Genomic DNA, 15,765 nt, shown 5'->3' with positions numbered 1-15,765 from the left:
AAGAAAGTTCTTCCCACCCCAGCCAATTTAGCTTATCAATAGTCTGGTCTAAGTACAGCTGTTATGTTTAAGTATTCTCCATCAGCAAAGGTAGATACGCAGAGGCATTTCCTGTTGCAGGAATTTACATAGTAATGATTTTATAATATTAACAAAAATGAGTTGTAGTAGGGCTGCAGTGTTTATAGCTGCAATGGTCCAAAAAAAATTTTTTTTTAAATTAAAATGTAAAGGCTTTTTTGGTGCTATTTTATACTGGGCCATCTATATACAGTGAGGGGTTTTTTGGTAGTTGGTCCAATACCAGACATCACCAAAAAAAGTTTCTGGCAAGAATAAATTGCACGTATGTAACTCCCCAAATCATTAGTAGCTTATTGCTACAATACTGCCAACCCCCTGTGTCAAAAATCATGGGATTTGGAATGTAAATCATGAGATGCTATTTTTGGAGTGTGTGTGTGAGGAAGGTTATTTGTGTGTGGGAGGCTCTGTGTGTGTGTGTGTGTGTGGGAGGTTGTGTGTGTGGGGGGGGAGGGGTTGGAGCCTGGGGAGGTGGGGTCCCTGCACACCCTGGCTGGATATGGGATACTGTGGGTCAGCAGCAGGGCTGGGGTTGGGGGGCAGTGGCTTGGGAGTGAAGGGCAAACACACACAAACACATGCAGACAGGCTGGGGCGGGTCATGTGACAGAGCCGTGGGCAGCTCCCTGGTGCTGCGCACACCCCAGGGTTAGCATGGGGGGCATGTTCCCCCCTAGATTTGTGTGTGGGGCAGAAGCAAGCTGTGGGTTGGAGCTCTGTGCCTTGCTGCCTTTGTCCCAGGAGTCGTGCGATGCCTCCAGGCCCATCCACCTCATGGTTGTAGTTGTAGCATTTGTCAGGACTCACCCCAGCCCCTGCCCCACTCCCTCCCTCACCATGGGGGCCTCGATCTGCCCCCCATCCCTTCCCCTCCACAGACTTACTGGCATGTCACTGCTCTATGTGCACTAGAAGAAAAAATCCTGAGATTTGAGGTCTCTATCCAAAGTTCATGAGGTCAGAGTTCATTTGACTTGGAAATTGGGAGTGTCGTGATTCCCCTCCCCCAAGTACTCACGTTAACTGAACAAGTTTTTGTCCTTCTAGCTTACTAGTGGTAAAAACTGGAAACTTGACACAAGCGTGAGGTTTACCCTTAGACAGTGGCTGACTTAACTACTGCCTGTGTGTTATACTCAAATATAATTTCCCCATTTTACATTTTGAGAAAGTTGCCAATAAGCAAGCTCCAGCAGAATGCAAAATAGGCAGTGATTCACCCTTTGCAACATTCTCTTATGGCTTTATCGAACTGATCGTCATAGGAAGTTCTTCCAAACATGAATAGCAATTCTACATGCAAAATAATGATTAAATGTGGTACATATTCAAAATATGGTCTCCATACTATCAAAAAATAAGAGATTTAGGGGAAACAAACACTGAAGATGCAGAAGCTATAGCATAGTATATAGGGTGTGTTTTTTTTTAAATCAAAGTCACAAATAATAAAAGACAATTGCAAATCTCAAAAAATTATAAAATAATAAAAAATAAATCATTACTTGGATCGCAGCTGGCCTAAAAGTAAAATGTATACATCATACAGAACCAATAAAAGAGTTTGGCTACCACAAATTTATCCTCTGCCTTCTACACTGACTTCCCACAGAATATCAAACAAGTTCAACTCTAGGGTGATGGCTTTATGGGGAAACTTTGTTCTTCAGGCACATCAGAACCCCACACCAAAAAGGTTAAAATGTATCTGTGTGGGAGCACTCACTTACCCAGGAGTGTGGCATGACTATCACAGGCCTCACCACATTTTCCTCTAAGCACACTTCTATTCCACATGCCATTTCAAGTGGGCTAGATGAAACAGGAGCAAGGTAACAGGTATTGTCACTGAGTGGGATAAGTCCATCTACAGCACTGCATAAAAGCAGTAGTAGCACTTTTAGTTCAGGAAGCAACCACTTCTCACCAAACATTTATGTACAACTTGATGTATTTATTCCCATAAAACCTTACATGAAGGACTTGTGGTCCATTGACGTTTGATTAATTTGCAAAATTAATGCACATGAAGATACAATTTGAAAAGGAATAAGAATACAACCTACAGGTTTTGCAGGTTCATTTGCTTGAGTTCTGTAGCCTAGTTTTTTCTAATTTATTATCATCTTCATCATCATCATATGAAGTGGACCATGACAGCACTGGCATATGTTAGGAATGGCAGTACACAGTGACTGAGAGGGCTAATATGTGACAAGCAGCTTCTTCCTCAAAGCTCACATTCCTGCATTTCCATACCTCATAGAAAACTGTGTCATAAAACTTTGTAAAAGTAATGACCTTTGAATAGCACAGTATATTACTACAACAAACAATATTAATTGCCATGCATTATTTATACAATATTAGTATTTACCTTTTCATTATTTATTTATAAGTTTCCGAGTTACTCGTCATGGCAGTATAACTGTTTAGATTAATAAATCCATGCCTCAATAGTGTTCTGTTGGAGGGTGAACTTAACCCCAAAATCTTATGATCTGAAGGTCTGATCATGCTACCCTTTACTGCGAGTATGACTTTACACAGTTTCCTTGAAATCAAAAGGATCTTTGCCACAGATCAACAGAAATAGATTTAGATCAGCAATGGTAAAAGTACTCATCCAGTGGTTCTTATCCTTTTCCATACTAGGACACATTCCCCATTCAGCCAGGATTAATCCAGGACATGTTTTCCAATAAGCAATATATAGAAAGTCAGTGTGGTAAAAGATACCATGATACAATTCACCAGTTTAATGTCCCAAGGAAAGACATAAGCCACACAACACTTAAGCTTTAGGATGAAAATGTAGCCCCAGTTGAAGTCAGTGGGAATTTTCACATTGAGTTTAGTGGGACCAGGAGAAATTAATCTAGGTCTTTTCTTTGCTTAGTCATGCATGTGCCCTGAGGGTTTCCTCCAAAAAATAAGCATGCAAGGGAGAGATTCTGAACAGACCTCTTGAGTTGCAGCATTTGGCAGAATTCAACATGATTTATTACATCTTTGCTGAACAGAAAAGCAAACTGCAATTGTTCATGGAAGAATTATGGGGATTGCTGAGGAAGAAAATTCAAAGTTGGGAAATGCAATGGCATTAAAATATGAAAGTATACCAGGACCAGGATTAAAGACCCCTCAAAATGTAAATGTTCCTCACCAATCAAGATCTCTCTGAGATTCATATAAAGTAGTAATGGCAAAGGCATGCAGAAAGGAAATGATCCTGGTATTTCCTGTTGAAATAATTCCACTGGCTGTTTTCCATAGTATTTCACTATGGAGATGGATGACAACAGCAGAACTTCTGGGGTAGAGAGACAGGCCTTCCACCCGTTACTTCTTGTTTTCAAATCTTGACTTGAAAACACTACCCAAGAACAAAAAACTATTATGAATGATACAAAGAAAGAGGTGATGAGAACCTACAATGGTTCATTTTTTGAGAGAATTATCCTGGCGCATGTCTGCGAGGGGCCAGCAGGGGAGGTTATGCTTAGTGGCAACCAACATGGGTTCATTAGAGGCAGGTACCGTCAGACCAACCTGGTGGCCTTCTACAACCAGGTCACAAAATCCTTAGACGCAGAGGTAGCAGTGGATGTAGTCTTTCTGGACTTCAAGAAGGCCTTCGACACTGTCTGTCACCCCATTCTCATTAAAAAACTTGGGGCCTGTGGCATCAACACCTACACAGTCAAATGGGTTGCTAACTGGCTGGAGGGCTGCACCCAGAGAGTGGTGGTGGACAGGTCATTTTCGACCTGGAGGGATGTGGGCAGTGGGGTCCCCCAGGGCTCAGTCCTCGGGCCCTCTCTGTTCAACATCTTCATCAGCGACTTGGATGAGGGGGTAAAAAGCACCCTGTTCAAATTTGCTGACCACACTAAGATGTGGGGGGAAGTGGGCACGCTACAAGGGAGAAATAGGCTGCAACTGGATGTAGACAGGTTACAGGGGTGGGCAGATGAGAACAAGATGGGTTTCAACACTGACAAGTGCAAGGTGCTGCACCTGGGGAGGAAGAACCAGCAGCATACCTACAGGCTGGGGAACTCCCTTCTCATCAGTGCAGAGGCAGAAAAGGGTCTTGGAATCATTATTGATGCCAAAATGAACATGGGCCGACAGTGTGGGAACGCGGTCAGGAAGGCCAACCACATCTTGTCATGCATCCACAGATGCATCTCAAGCAGGTCCAAGGAGGTGATCCTCCCCCTCTATGTGGCACTGGTCAGGCCGCATTTGGAGTACTGCATCCAGTTCTGGGCGCTGCACTTCAGGAGGGATGTGGACAACATGGAGAGGGTCCAGAGGAGGACCACCCACATGATCAAGGGGCAGCAAGGCAGGCCCTATGAGGAGAGGCTAAGAGACCTGAACCTGTTCAGCCTCCACAAGAGAAGGCTGAGGGGGGTCTAGTGGCCTGCTACAAACTTGTCAGAGGGGACCAGCAGGCATTGGGGGAGTCCCTGTTCCCCCGAGCACTACCAGGAGTCACAAGAAATAAGGGTCACAAGCTGGCAGAAGGTAGATTCAGACTAGACATCAGGAGGCGCTACTTTACTGTCAGGGTGGCTAGGATCTGGAACCAACTTCTGAGAGAAGTGGTGCTGGCTCCTACCCTGGGTTTTTTTAAGAGGAGTTTAGACGAACACCCTGCTGGGGTTGTTTGACCCCAATACTTTTTCCTTCCCATGGCAGGGGGTCAGACTTGATGATCTGCTCAGGTCTCTTCCGACCTAACCAACTATGAAACTATGAAACTATTCACCCTGTATATATACAGATAAAGGGTGTGTATATACACATCTACACACACACACACAAAAACATATATAGTCGAATTTAAATTCAGATATATGTATATATTAATGACACATTATTACTAGACACATAATCAGCATACCTAAGTAAAGAAGTGGCTCCTGGAACATCTTCAAAAAAGAGCTTTTGAAAAATCAAAATACAAATGAAGCATCCCTAGAACAACATTAAAGGGAACAAAGGTAGAAATAAAAACAATACCAAAGGAATGCACAGGAAAGGCTCAACTGTAAGAAGATTTTCAGGTATCTAATAAGCAGGGATCTGGGTTTCCCATATGCCACGGAAAAATGTGAAAAAATTCAGGTTTTCTCCTTTAAATGAGAAAAACATGGGAAACCACAGGTTTCCCCTCACAGCTGTCACAGTTCCAGTCTGCAGGGAGCTCCTTGGGGCTGGAGAGAGTGGGAGGAGGACAATCATAGGCAGAGGGTACCACGTGCACGTGTGCACATACACATACACGTAGCAGCCAGACAACATGATGGAGAGCAGCTCCTGCAGCTCCCTACAGGTAAGTCTATGGGGTGGGGGGTGGTGGGGGCATAGACAAGACCAGAGGGCATAGGCAATGTGGGCACAGATGATACATGGGGGGTGGAGGAACATAGGTGATGCTTGGGGCGGGCAGGGGGCCATAGGTGATATGTCAGGGGAGACATGGGGGAGCACAGCAAACATGGGACCAGACCGGCACTGGGCAGGAGCCACCTCTGCGGCCCAGTGCGCAGGACCCAATGCAGGAGGGCAGAGCAGGGTGAGACTTAGCATTGCCGCCACTGCCACCAGGACCCATGCACCAGCTGTGCTGTCAGCAGCACAAGGAGTAATGGACTGGGTGGGCCACACTGCCCTCACCTCCTACCACCACCAGCCACTCGTGCACTGGGGTCTAACCCAGCACCATGGCCCAACCACTGCTACCTCCACGGCTCACTTCAGGCTGTGGCTCTATCCCAGAAGGGAAATAGGGTAGGGAGCAGTGTGGGTGGCCTGAGGGGAGCAGCAGCAGTGATGGCCAAGCCATGGTGGTAGGGTAGAGCTGTGGCCTGACAAGCAAGCAACTGGTGGTGGGAGGAGGTGAGGGCAGTGTCCTCCCCCTCTCCCTCCCCCCCACATCTGTTACTCATGCTGCTAGGAGCACGGCTGGTGCAGAGGTTCCCAGCTGCAGTGGCAACAACAAATGGCTGCCCTGCTCTGCCCTCCAAACCCAGGTCCTGCCCACTGGGCTTCAGAAGTGGCTCCTGCCCAGTCTGGTCTGGTCTAGTCAGGCTGCAGCCCTGTGCTCTGCTGTGGCTGCACAAATCTGGGGGGCCACATGTCTCTCCATGCCCCACAACACATCAGGCACCCCCCTGCCCCACACACCCCCTTCTGCCCCATGCACCCACCTTCAGCATCACACACTGGGGGGGCTGGAGCCTGCGGATGAGGAGCAGCAGATTGAGAATAAGGGGCACCAGCAGGGCATCAGTGAGGACAGGAGGCTGCGGGTCAGGAGTGAGGGGCACCAGCAGGGCTGGGAGGCTTGGGAGTGAGGGGCACTGGCATATCAGGGTTGTTCAATCCCACAAAGCCACAGGGGTATCCTGATGAGTGAAGGGGGCAGGGGGAGCTCTGATTTTCCATGATAAAAAGCCCAAATCAAATGCCAAAATATATAGGTATTTAGAATTTATTTTATTTTCATGATTGAGGCACTGGTAGACTTCCAAATTGCTTTAAAAATATGAATATATCAATAAAACATTGTATTCAATTGATACCTATATTTAATAGCATTTCATTTCAAATCCAGAAAAAAGTGGATTTGGGGGGGTTTTAATTTTGGATTGTTGGAATTTTGGATTTTTAAACAGAGAAAACCAGGTTCTCTGACAGATAGGAAGTGATACTGTTTGTCTTTAAGGGCTTGACCCAAAGCCACTGGTAAGCAGTAGCAGCCCATTTACTGACATGTACTGTAATTTAACCCCTACCACAGGTGGAGCTAGAGAGAAATAGCATTCTCCAAAGATAACTTGTGTGCTAAAGCAGTTAATCCAAGGAGAGGTCAAATTCAGCTTTAATATTTGACAAGAATACCACGCTAAGCAATATTTTAAATGTTTTTAAATATTTTAAAAACAGAAAAGCACCAGGACAAGCTAACTGAAGCATTTTTACAGGATATACTTGATTAAAACAAGGTTTAAAATCTCAGATAACTCCCAAAGAACCACGCTACTTCATATACTGTGGCATTGCTCAACGGTTCAGCCAGTTTTTGATCAGCTTTCTTTTCAGAATTGATTTAGTGTTCAATAAGACATTCAAATATTGACCACAATGCACAATACTTCTGGAATTATTCTGATATATCAGTCCAGTAAGCCAGGGGGGAAATTTCAAATTTGACTGCAGAAGGTTTGGCTTTTAAATAAACAGTAGATCAAAAGTGTACAGATTCTACACAGATTCTGGGCACTGTTTAAGGGACAAGGCTTGAAGTGGCTAGTCAGGGGACAGACCTATGCTGCTAATCTGAGAATGATAAATATACCAAACTGCTATTTGGTGATTTGCCTGTGGAGCAATCTGAGAAGACCCTCGCTTCACTTTTGCAGCACTGCTGGTGCTTTCCATTGTACTTAGGTTTTCCCCCTTCTCCCTTCCTCCAATTCCCCCAAAATCAGCCTCCTTGAATGGTGCCTCTTATGAGTAATGTACCCCCCTTGGGGGTATGATTTTACTGTTGCATACACTAATGTTAGATGTCTGTTCACATGGAGTTTGTCCTATCACCTAACAGAACAGACGGGCCAAAGCTACCATGGAGCTGAGGATGGCATCCCAAGTAAAGGACAACAAGAAATTGTTTTTTAGATGTATAGGGAGTAAAAGGAAGGCCCAGGGAGGAATAGGACCCCTGCTAAATGGGCAGAAACAATTGGTGATGGACAGGGGGGACAAGGCTGAACTCCTCAATGAGTTCTTTGCCTCAGTGTTCTTAAGCGAGGGGCACGACAAGTCTCTCACTGGGGTTGTAGAGAGGCAGCAGCAAGGCGCCAGACTACCATGCGTAGACCCTGAGGTGGTGCAGAGTCACTTGGAAGAACTGGATGCCTTTAAGTCGGCAGGCCTGGATGAGCTCCATCTGAGGGTGCTGAAGGCACTGGCCGACATCATAGCAGAGCCACTGGTGGGAATATTTGAACGCTCGTGGCGCACGGGCCAAGTCCCAGAGGAGTGGAAAAGGGCCAGTGTGGTCCCCATTTTCAAGAAGGGGAGGAAGGAGGACCTGGGCAACTATAGGCCAATTAGTCTCACCTCCATCCTTGGCAAAGTCTTTGAAAAAATTATCAAGGATCACATTTATGAGAGCCCGGCAGGAAAAATTATGCTGAGGGGAAACCAGCACGGGTTCGTGGCAGGCAGATCGTGCCTGACCAATCTAGTCTCTTTTTATGACCAGGTTACGAAACTCCTGGACACAGGAGGAGGGGTGGATGTTGTAAACTTAGACTTCAGGAAAGCCTTCGATACGGTATCCCACCCCATACTGGTGAACAAGTTAAGAGGCTGTGACTTGGATGACTACACAGTCCAGTGGGTGGCAAATTGGCTAGAGGGTCGCACCCAGAGAGTCATGGTGGATGGGTCGGCTTCGACCTGGAAGGGTGTGGGCAGTGGGGTCCCACAGGGCTCGGTCCTTGGACTGATACTCTTTAATATCTTCATCAGCGACTTAGACGAGGGAGTGAAATGTACTCTGTCCAAGTTTGCAGATGACACAAAACTGTGGGGAGAAGTGGACACACCAGAGGGCAGGGAACAGCTGCAGGCAGACCTGGACAGGTTGGACAAGTGGGCAGAAAACAACAGGATGCAGTTCAACAAGGAGAAATGCAAAGTGCTGCACCTAGGGAGGAAAAATGTCCAGCACACCTACAGCCTAGGGAATGACCTGCTGGGTGGCACGGAAGTGGAAAGGGATCTTGGAGTCCTAGTGGACTCCAAGATGAACATGAGTCGGCAGTGTGACGAAGCCATCAAAAAAGCAAATGGCACTTTATCGTGCATCAGCAGATGCATGACGAATAGATCCAAGGAGGTGATACTTCCCCTCTATCGGGCGCTGGTCAGACCGCAGTTGGAGTACTGCGTGCAATTCTGGGTGCCGCAATTCAAGAGGGATGCGGATAACCTGGAGAGGGTCCAGAGAAGGGCCACTCGTATGGTTAAGGGCCTGCAGACCAAGCCCTACGAGGAGAGACTAGAGAAACTGGACCTTTTCAGCCTCCGCAAGAGAAGGTTGAGAGGAGACCTTGTGGCTGCCTATAAGTTCATCACGGGGGCACAGAAGGGAATTGGTGAGGATTTATTCACCAAGGCGCCCCCGGGGGTTACAAGAAATAATGGCCACAAGCTAGCAGAGAGCAGATTTAGATTGGACATTAGGAGGAACTTCTTCACAGTTCGAGTGGCCAAGGTCTGGAACGGGCTCCCAAGGGAGGTGGTGCTCTCCCCTACCCTGGGGGTCTTCAAGTGGAGGTTAGATAACCATCTAGCTGGGGTCATCTAGACCCAGCACTCTTTCCTGCCTATGCAAAGGGTCAGACTCGATCTATTGAGGTCCCTTCCGACCCTAACATCTATGAATCTATGAATCTATGAACATCTAATGTGCAGGATGCCTGGGGGAAGAAAGCTGGTTCAGATTTTAAAGAACATACTGAAATATCAGGATTGGTTGGAGGTGTACAAGTTTACTTATATTAACTGACATTGAAATCCAATGTATTCAGTGGCTCTGCTTACTCTATTGTTTTTATTTTATTATTTATTAGTAATATTAAGCTATTGCTCAGGAGCTCTAGACAGGGACCAGAACTGCCATACAAGCCATTGATATTTTGCTACAGTTACCATGCATCCAGGTTTTCCCCAACATGTTTTCTTGTGGGGTCCCCCAATCTCCATCCAGACAGATTTTTTAAATATGATCAAATGTGCAGGATTTTGGTCAGATCAGCTGTGTGAGGGGGGCGGATGCCTGCTGGTGGTAGAAGCTGACCAGGTCCTGGGGCTACAGCAGGGCAGGAGAGGCAGGGAAGGAGGTGAGGAAGGGGGTGGGGGGGCCTTCAGGGGCATCAGGGAGCTCCCTCCCTCCACCGCCCCACAGAGGAGATGTCCCCAGTGTCCTAGCATCTACCAAATTCAGTTTAGTTTCTCTGCCACAGTAGAGAAGGCACCCCCAGGTTCATACCACTTGCCTTTTTGTATCTGTTCTTCTTGCAGCAGCATCTGATCACCAGGGGGTGTAGGACTGCCACTTATGGAGGGGGCTGGGTTGTAAGCATTATCCCACTGAGAAAAAGCCTGCAGGGGCAAAGTAGCTGGGAGATGGAGGGAGCAGAGGGCTGTGGCTTGGAAGTGAAGGGTGGGGGGTCTGTGGGTCAGGAGTGAGGGCACCAGCAGGGATGGGGGGGGCTGTGACTTGGGAGTGAGGGGCAATGGAATGGGCCCCCAGGGCACTGGCATATCATTACCCCTCACAATCATATACCCCTCTCCCCCTCTGAGTGTGTGATGGGTGTCATCTTTTTTGGAACTGGAAAATCAGTAATCCCCATTTTACAAACAAAAAAGATAGTGCCTACAACACAAATCTGACAGTGCAAGATAAGAGCAAAAAAATAGGGCAATAACTCTCGTATTAGTAAGCCTGGGTGGGCAGTGGTTTCCATGGTCTAAAAGCAGTCTGCTTCTTTTCTGTTTCTAAAAGCCACATTTCCTCTAAGTGGCTAAAGTTGGTTTCCAAGAACATCTGTTCCTGGAACTAGTAGGAACACGAAACCGAATAACTTTGCAAACCATAAACTTTTGAGATTTGCACCTCTGCTCCTGCTGTACTTTAGGTGTGACCAAACTTTTACAAGATTAACAAGCCCATCTTTGTTACAGGATATTATTCCAAGATTACAACCATTACTGGGCAGGCAGCTGTGCTTGCTTCAATGGAATTGCTTGTACCACCTAACATTAGTAAGGGTTGCAAGCATAAAGCTAAAAGTACTTGACTGTGACTTGAAAGCATAGCAAATCAGAAATAAAATCATAAACAGATAGAGCTATGCAGACATAAAATTAGTATCGAAGCAGAATCAAACCCTCTTTTACTGGGGTGAAAATATAAACAAGTGAGTAAATGCAAGAGAGAATAAATGGAAGATGCTGGGCTAAATCCTGACTTTACAGTGCTGCAGTCTTGATTCCTTTGCCTATAGCGTGACAGCTTTCCCCCTGACACCCACAAATTTGAAGCAGCTTAGTTAGTACTTGCTTTGAATTTGTGATAGTGTAAGTCAGACCAAAATGGACAGCAACATTCAAGGTCTGCACCAATGTGAGAGTGATTATAATTTGGCAGAACTCTTTATATCTGGTTTAGGATCTACAGGAATTAAAACTTTTGCAATTTGAGGAAACTGATTTCGGGCATGCACTACAAAAAAGCACCGTCTCCACATTTTTGGCAAGTTTATTTTTCAGGGAGCCTGTCAAAAATAAAATGCTGACTCCCTCTAGGGAGCTAGCAGTCCTCATGGATGCTGCAGCACAGCCACCTGGCCTGCTGGAGGGGTACAGGGAAGAGTGAGGGGATGCCAGCATGGCAAGATGGCTGCCACCCCCACCCCTCACTGCTGATTGGCTGTAAGGGTTGTCCGTCATATGGCCATGTCCCTCTGCACCAAGCAGTGGTGAGGGTGGGGCTGCATGACAAACAGCCCTCCAGCCAATCAGCGGCAAGGGGCAGGGCCGTATAACAAACAGTCCTCACAGCCAATCAACAGTGAGGGGTGAAGCCAATAGGGCCCCTCAGAGGCATGGGGTGCACCACCATGCTCAGCCTTTGAAAATGGCTGCCAGCCCAGGCATTGGTCCATGAAATTGGCCAGCAGTCTTCTTGAGTTGAGTAGACCCCTACATGTAGTTTCTCCATGAGGCTCCTTTAAGCAGCTGCTAGCAATGTGGTTTTTTATGACTTACTATAGAGAGAAGTGACTGCAACTTAAGATTTTGGCAATGATATCTATATCAAGTATGTTGTGTGCGCTGTTCTAAACCATTGCACAAGTTACATATCAGATGCAGCTCAGGGTAGAGATTTTCTGAAATAAGCAGCAGTGACGTAGCTCCCCTTCCAGTATAAAGGGCAAAAGTTCCACTGATTCAAAGAGATAGACATTTGGCAAGAGGCTAACTTAAAAACTAAATGGAAAAACTAGAATTTGACCTCAGTTCTAAAGAACTGGCTGAAAAAAAATAACAAAATTCAGAGATTTTCAAGGTGGGGAAATGAGACCCCAACTACAAAGACTGTCAGCTATGTTCTCAAAGAACAGTAGGAAAAGTGACAGCTGATGGATTCAGAGGAGCCAGAAACTCAATAAAGATACGATGCATGAGGGACAATATTTGAAAACAGAAAGCTGAGAGCCCCTGCTCAGAACCCCTCTAATTAGTCTGTATTCCCTAATTGTGGATCATGGGCATGTACAGAACAGGAGTGAATGGGTAGGATTTGTTTCTGGGTAAAAGTCCTAGGCACAGTGGGGGTGCCAGAGACTGGCCTGAGGCATGCATAAGCTTAAGTTAACTTTCAATTGGATTTAGGCTTTCAAGTGCCTAAATCACTTCTGAAAATAGGACTTTGGCTCCTAAGTCACTTGTGAACACTTTACTCGAGACTTTTTACATCATCTCAACAGTGACCTGGAAGATGGGATGGACTGCACCCTTAGCAAGTTTGCAGATGACACCAAGCTGGGGGGAGTAGCGGATATGCCAGAGGGTAGGGCTAGGATTCGGAAAGACCTAAACAAACTGGACCAAAAGAAATCTCATGAAGTTCAATAAGGACAAGTGCAAAGTCCTGCATTTAGGACGGAACAATCCCATGCACCAGTACAGCCTGGGGGCTGACTGACTAAGTAGCAGCTCTGCAGAAAATGACCTGAGAGTTACAGTGGACAATAAGCTGAATACAAGCCAACAGTGTGCCCTTGTTGTGAAGAAAGCTAACAGCATACTGGGCTGCTTTAGTAGGAGTGTTGCCAGCAGATTGAGAGAAGTGATTATTCCCTTGTATTTAGCTCTGGTGCAGCCACATCTGGAGTACTGTGTCCAGTTTTGAACCCCCACCTCCTCCTTCTACCCCACTACAGAAATAATGTAGATAAACTGTAGAGTAGAGTGATGCAGAGTCCAGTGGAAGGAAGCAAAAATGGTTAGGGGGCTGAGGCACATGACTTATAAGGAAAGCCAGAGGGAACTAGGCTTAGTTAGTCTGGAGAAGAGAAGACTGAGGGGGGATATAATTGCAGTAATTACCTGAAGGGCAGTTACAAAAAGAATGGAGCTAGACTGTTCTCAATGCTGATAGATAACAGAACAAGGAGCAATGAAGTTGCAGCAAATGTTAACCTAATATTTAGGTTAGATATTAGGAAAACTCTCACTAGGGGGATAGTAAAGCACTGTAGTAGTAAAGGCTACTCAGAGAGGTTGTGGAATCTCCATCCTTGGAGGTTTTTAAGACCCAGCTAGACAAAGCCTTAGCTTGGATGATATAGTTGGGGGTGCTCCTGCTTTGAGCAGGGGCTTGGACTAGAACTAGATGATCTCTGGAGGTCCCTTTCCAACTGTAATTTTCTATGATTCTATTATTTTGACGCAGCTAGATTTCCAAGAACACACACAATCTGAATCTGGCTGGTACCAATAGCTATTAATGTCCATTTACTTTATGTTTAGAAATCTGATTATCTGTGTTCAACCCCACACTTATCTGTGGTCAATAGATTAGGCTTGTTCCACACAAACAGTAACCCTAAACTCAGCCAGAATTTAAAGGTTAAATCACAGGCATGAGCTCCAAGGTGCAATGAAATAGCTCCAGTAAGCCTAGCAAGGACTTCCCATGACACTAACATGAAAGTTACAAAATCAGCAGCTGAAGCAGCTGCTCCATAAGGGGTGTTTGTACATGCGCTCTGGGAGTATGTGTGGTGGGGGGAGGCGCTTTAATTAGAGAGGCTCTGAGAGTCGCTCTAATTAAAGCACCCAGAGCATCATGTGTATCAGCATCCCCACACTGAAAAATGGCCGCAGGGGCACTTTAACTAAAGCTCATCAAATGAGCTTCTGTTAAAGCTCTCCCATTGCCATTTTTCAGTGTGGGGACACTAATACACATGATAGTTGTGTATTGTGCAGCAATTACCACACTCCAGCAGCCTCAATTAATTGCATCTGCTTCAACACGCTGTAATTGCAGCAGATCAGAGCAGCCTCCCTGCATGTGTATAGGCACCCAAGAATTCCTAGTGACAGGGCAAAGGGAAAAGGCCATTAGTGGCCATGCATAAAAGATAACAGCTTAGACCCCACTACAGAGATAAAGGGATTCCCCCCTTGGACCCGCTGTCCTGAAATGCCCCTCAGTAAGTTGCCAATAACGATAACCAAATTAGGTCCTATCCTTGAATTAATTCATTGAAACCCATAGCCAGCATCAGGTGCCCTCAGAAATTGTGTGTCCAGTGATCTTCTTCAAACTGCCACAAGCTAGAGAAGTGCAAAGGTATTAACCAGATAAGACTTGCAAATCATAATTAATCCAAGAGAGTACAATTCAAGATGTAGTTATTTGGAACTAATACCTTAGCATTTATTGCAATGGTTGAGTCCCTGCTCCTTATACAGCGTAATACATGCTTTATTCATCTGCGGCCATTTGATTTGCATTAAGTATCACAAGTTTACAAATTAATGGGCTGCTTCCTTTAATTTTTTATTGAAGTTTTATTAAAACTAGGAAGCATGGGAGCTGCAGAGAACAAAATGCATTGCTTAATGTACTTTTATTTACTTGAATCTTTGATCTCTGTTCATGCAAAGGATCATTAAATTTATAGAATTGCACCATCCAGCATTGAATTGCTTAGCCAAAGAGCATCGCTGTTGCATACTAGGAAAAACGGCCTGTCCCTTTACAACAAAGTTGAGTAATTGGTGCACGCTACTCCCATTTGCAGGCACTGGGAGCTGACATTCCCTTTGTCATGGAAGAATTTGGAAAAATATGCCTCAGATCTGAGCTCAGGTCAAAAGTGAAAGTGCACAAGATTGTTAGTCTCTTTCTGAATCTGTGCACATTCCAAAGTTGCAGCTCTGGACATTGTGGCCAAACCTAAGAAAATGCCAATTCCTGACAATAAACGAATTCTATGGAAGCATCTTATTGATTTTAATGACATTCTGATGGAAAGCAGGCAGAGTTCAAAACTCACCTGGACTCCTTCCAGTTCACCCACTAGCTACTCAACAGCCTGGACTTTCAGGGTTGCAATTCCTCTGCTTTCCAGGATCCTACAATCCAGGGTAGGCCTCCAGGGTCCTAGTTCTTGACTGGTAAACTGGTAGGGAGCTTGAAAAGCCTTGGATAAGTTTCAAGATGTCAGAGAAGAATTTTGGTATACCTGGTCTGTAGAGAATGATCAGGGGGGTGGACTCATTCAGATTTTTTTCTTAAACGCTTTGGATGTCTCCACAGAATTCTCATTTCTAATGTGTTCTGCCAGTAATTTAAAGACACCTTGTCTTTGCTGGTTAGAAATGATATACTTGTCATTAGAAAAAAAAAAATCAATCAAAACCTGGAGTAAAATTTACACAACACCTTATTGTTCATAAGTAACTAAAATTCTGCCATTAAAATGAGATAGTGTGACCCCCAACTTGCACAAGTGAGCACTTAAACTGCATGTGAAATCCTTTAGACTTCAAGGGGAAAAAGACTCC

Source organism: Alligator mississippiensis, chromosome 5, assembly GCF_030867095.1.
Source record: "Alligator mississippiensis isolate rAllMis1 chromosome 5, rAllMis1, whole genome shotgun sequence".
Taxonomy (NCBI): Eukaryota; Metazoa; Chordata; order Crocodylia; family Alligatoridae; genus Alligator; species Alligator mississippiensis.
Note: the sequence above shows the minus strand (reverse complement) of the source record.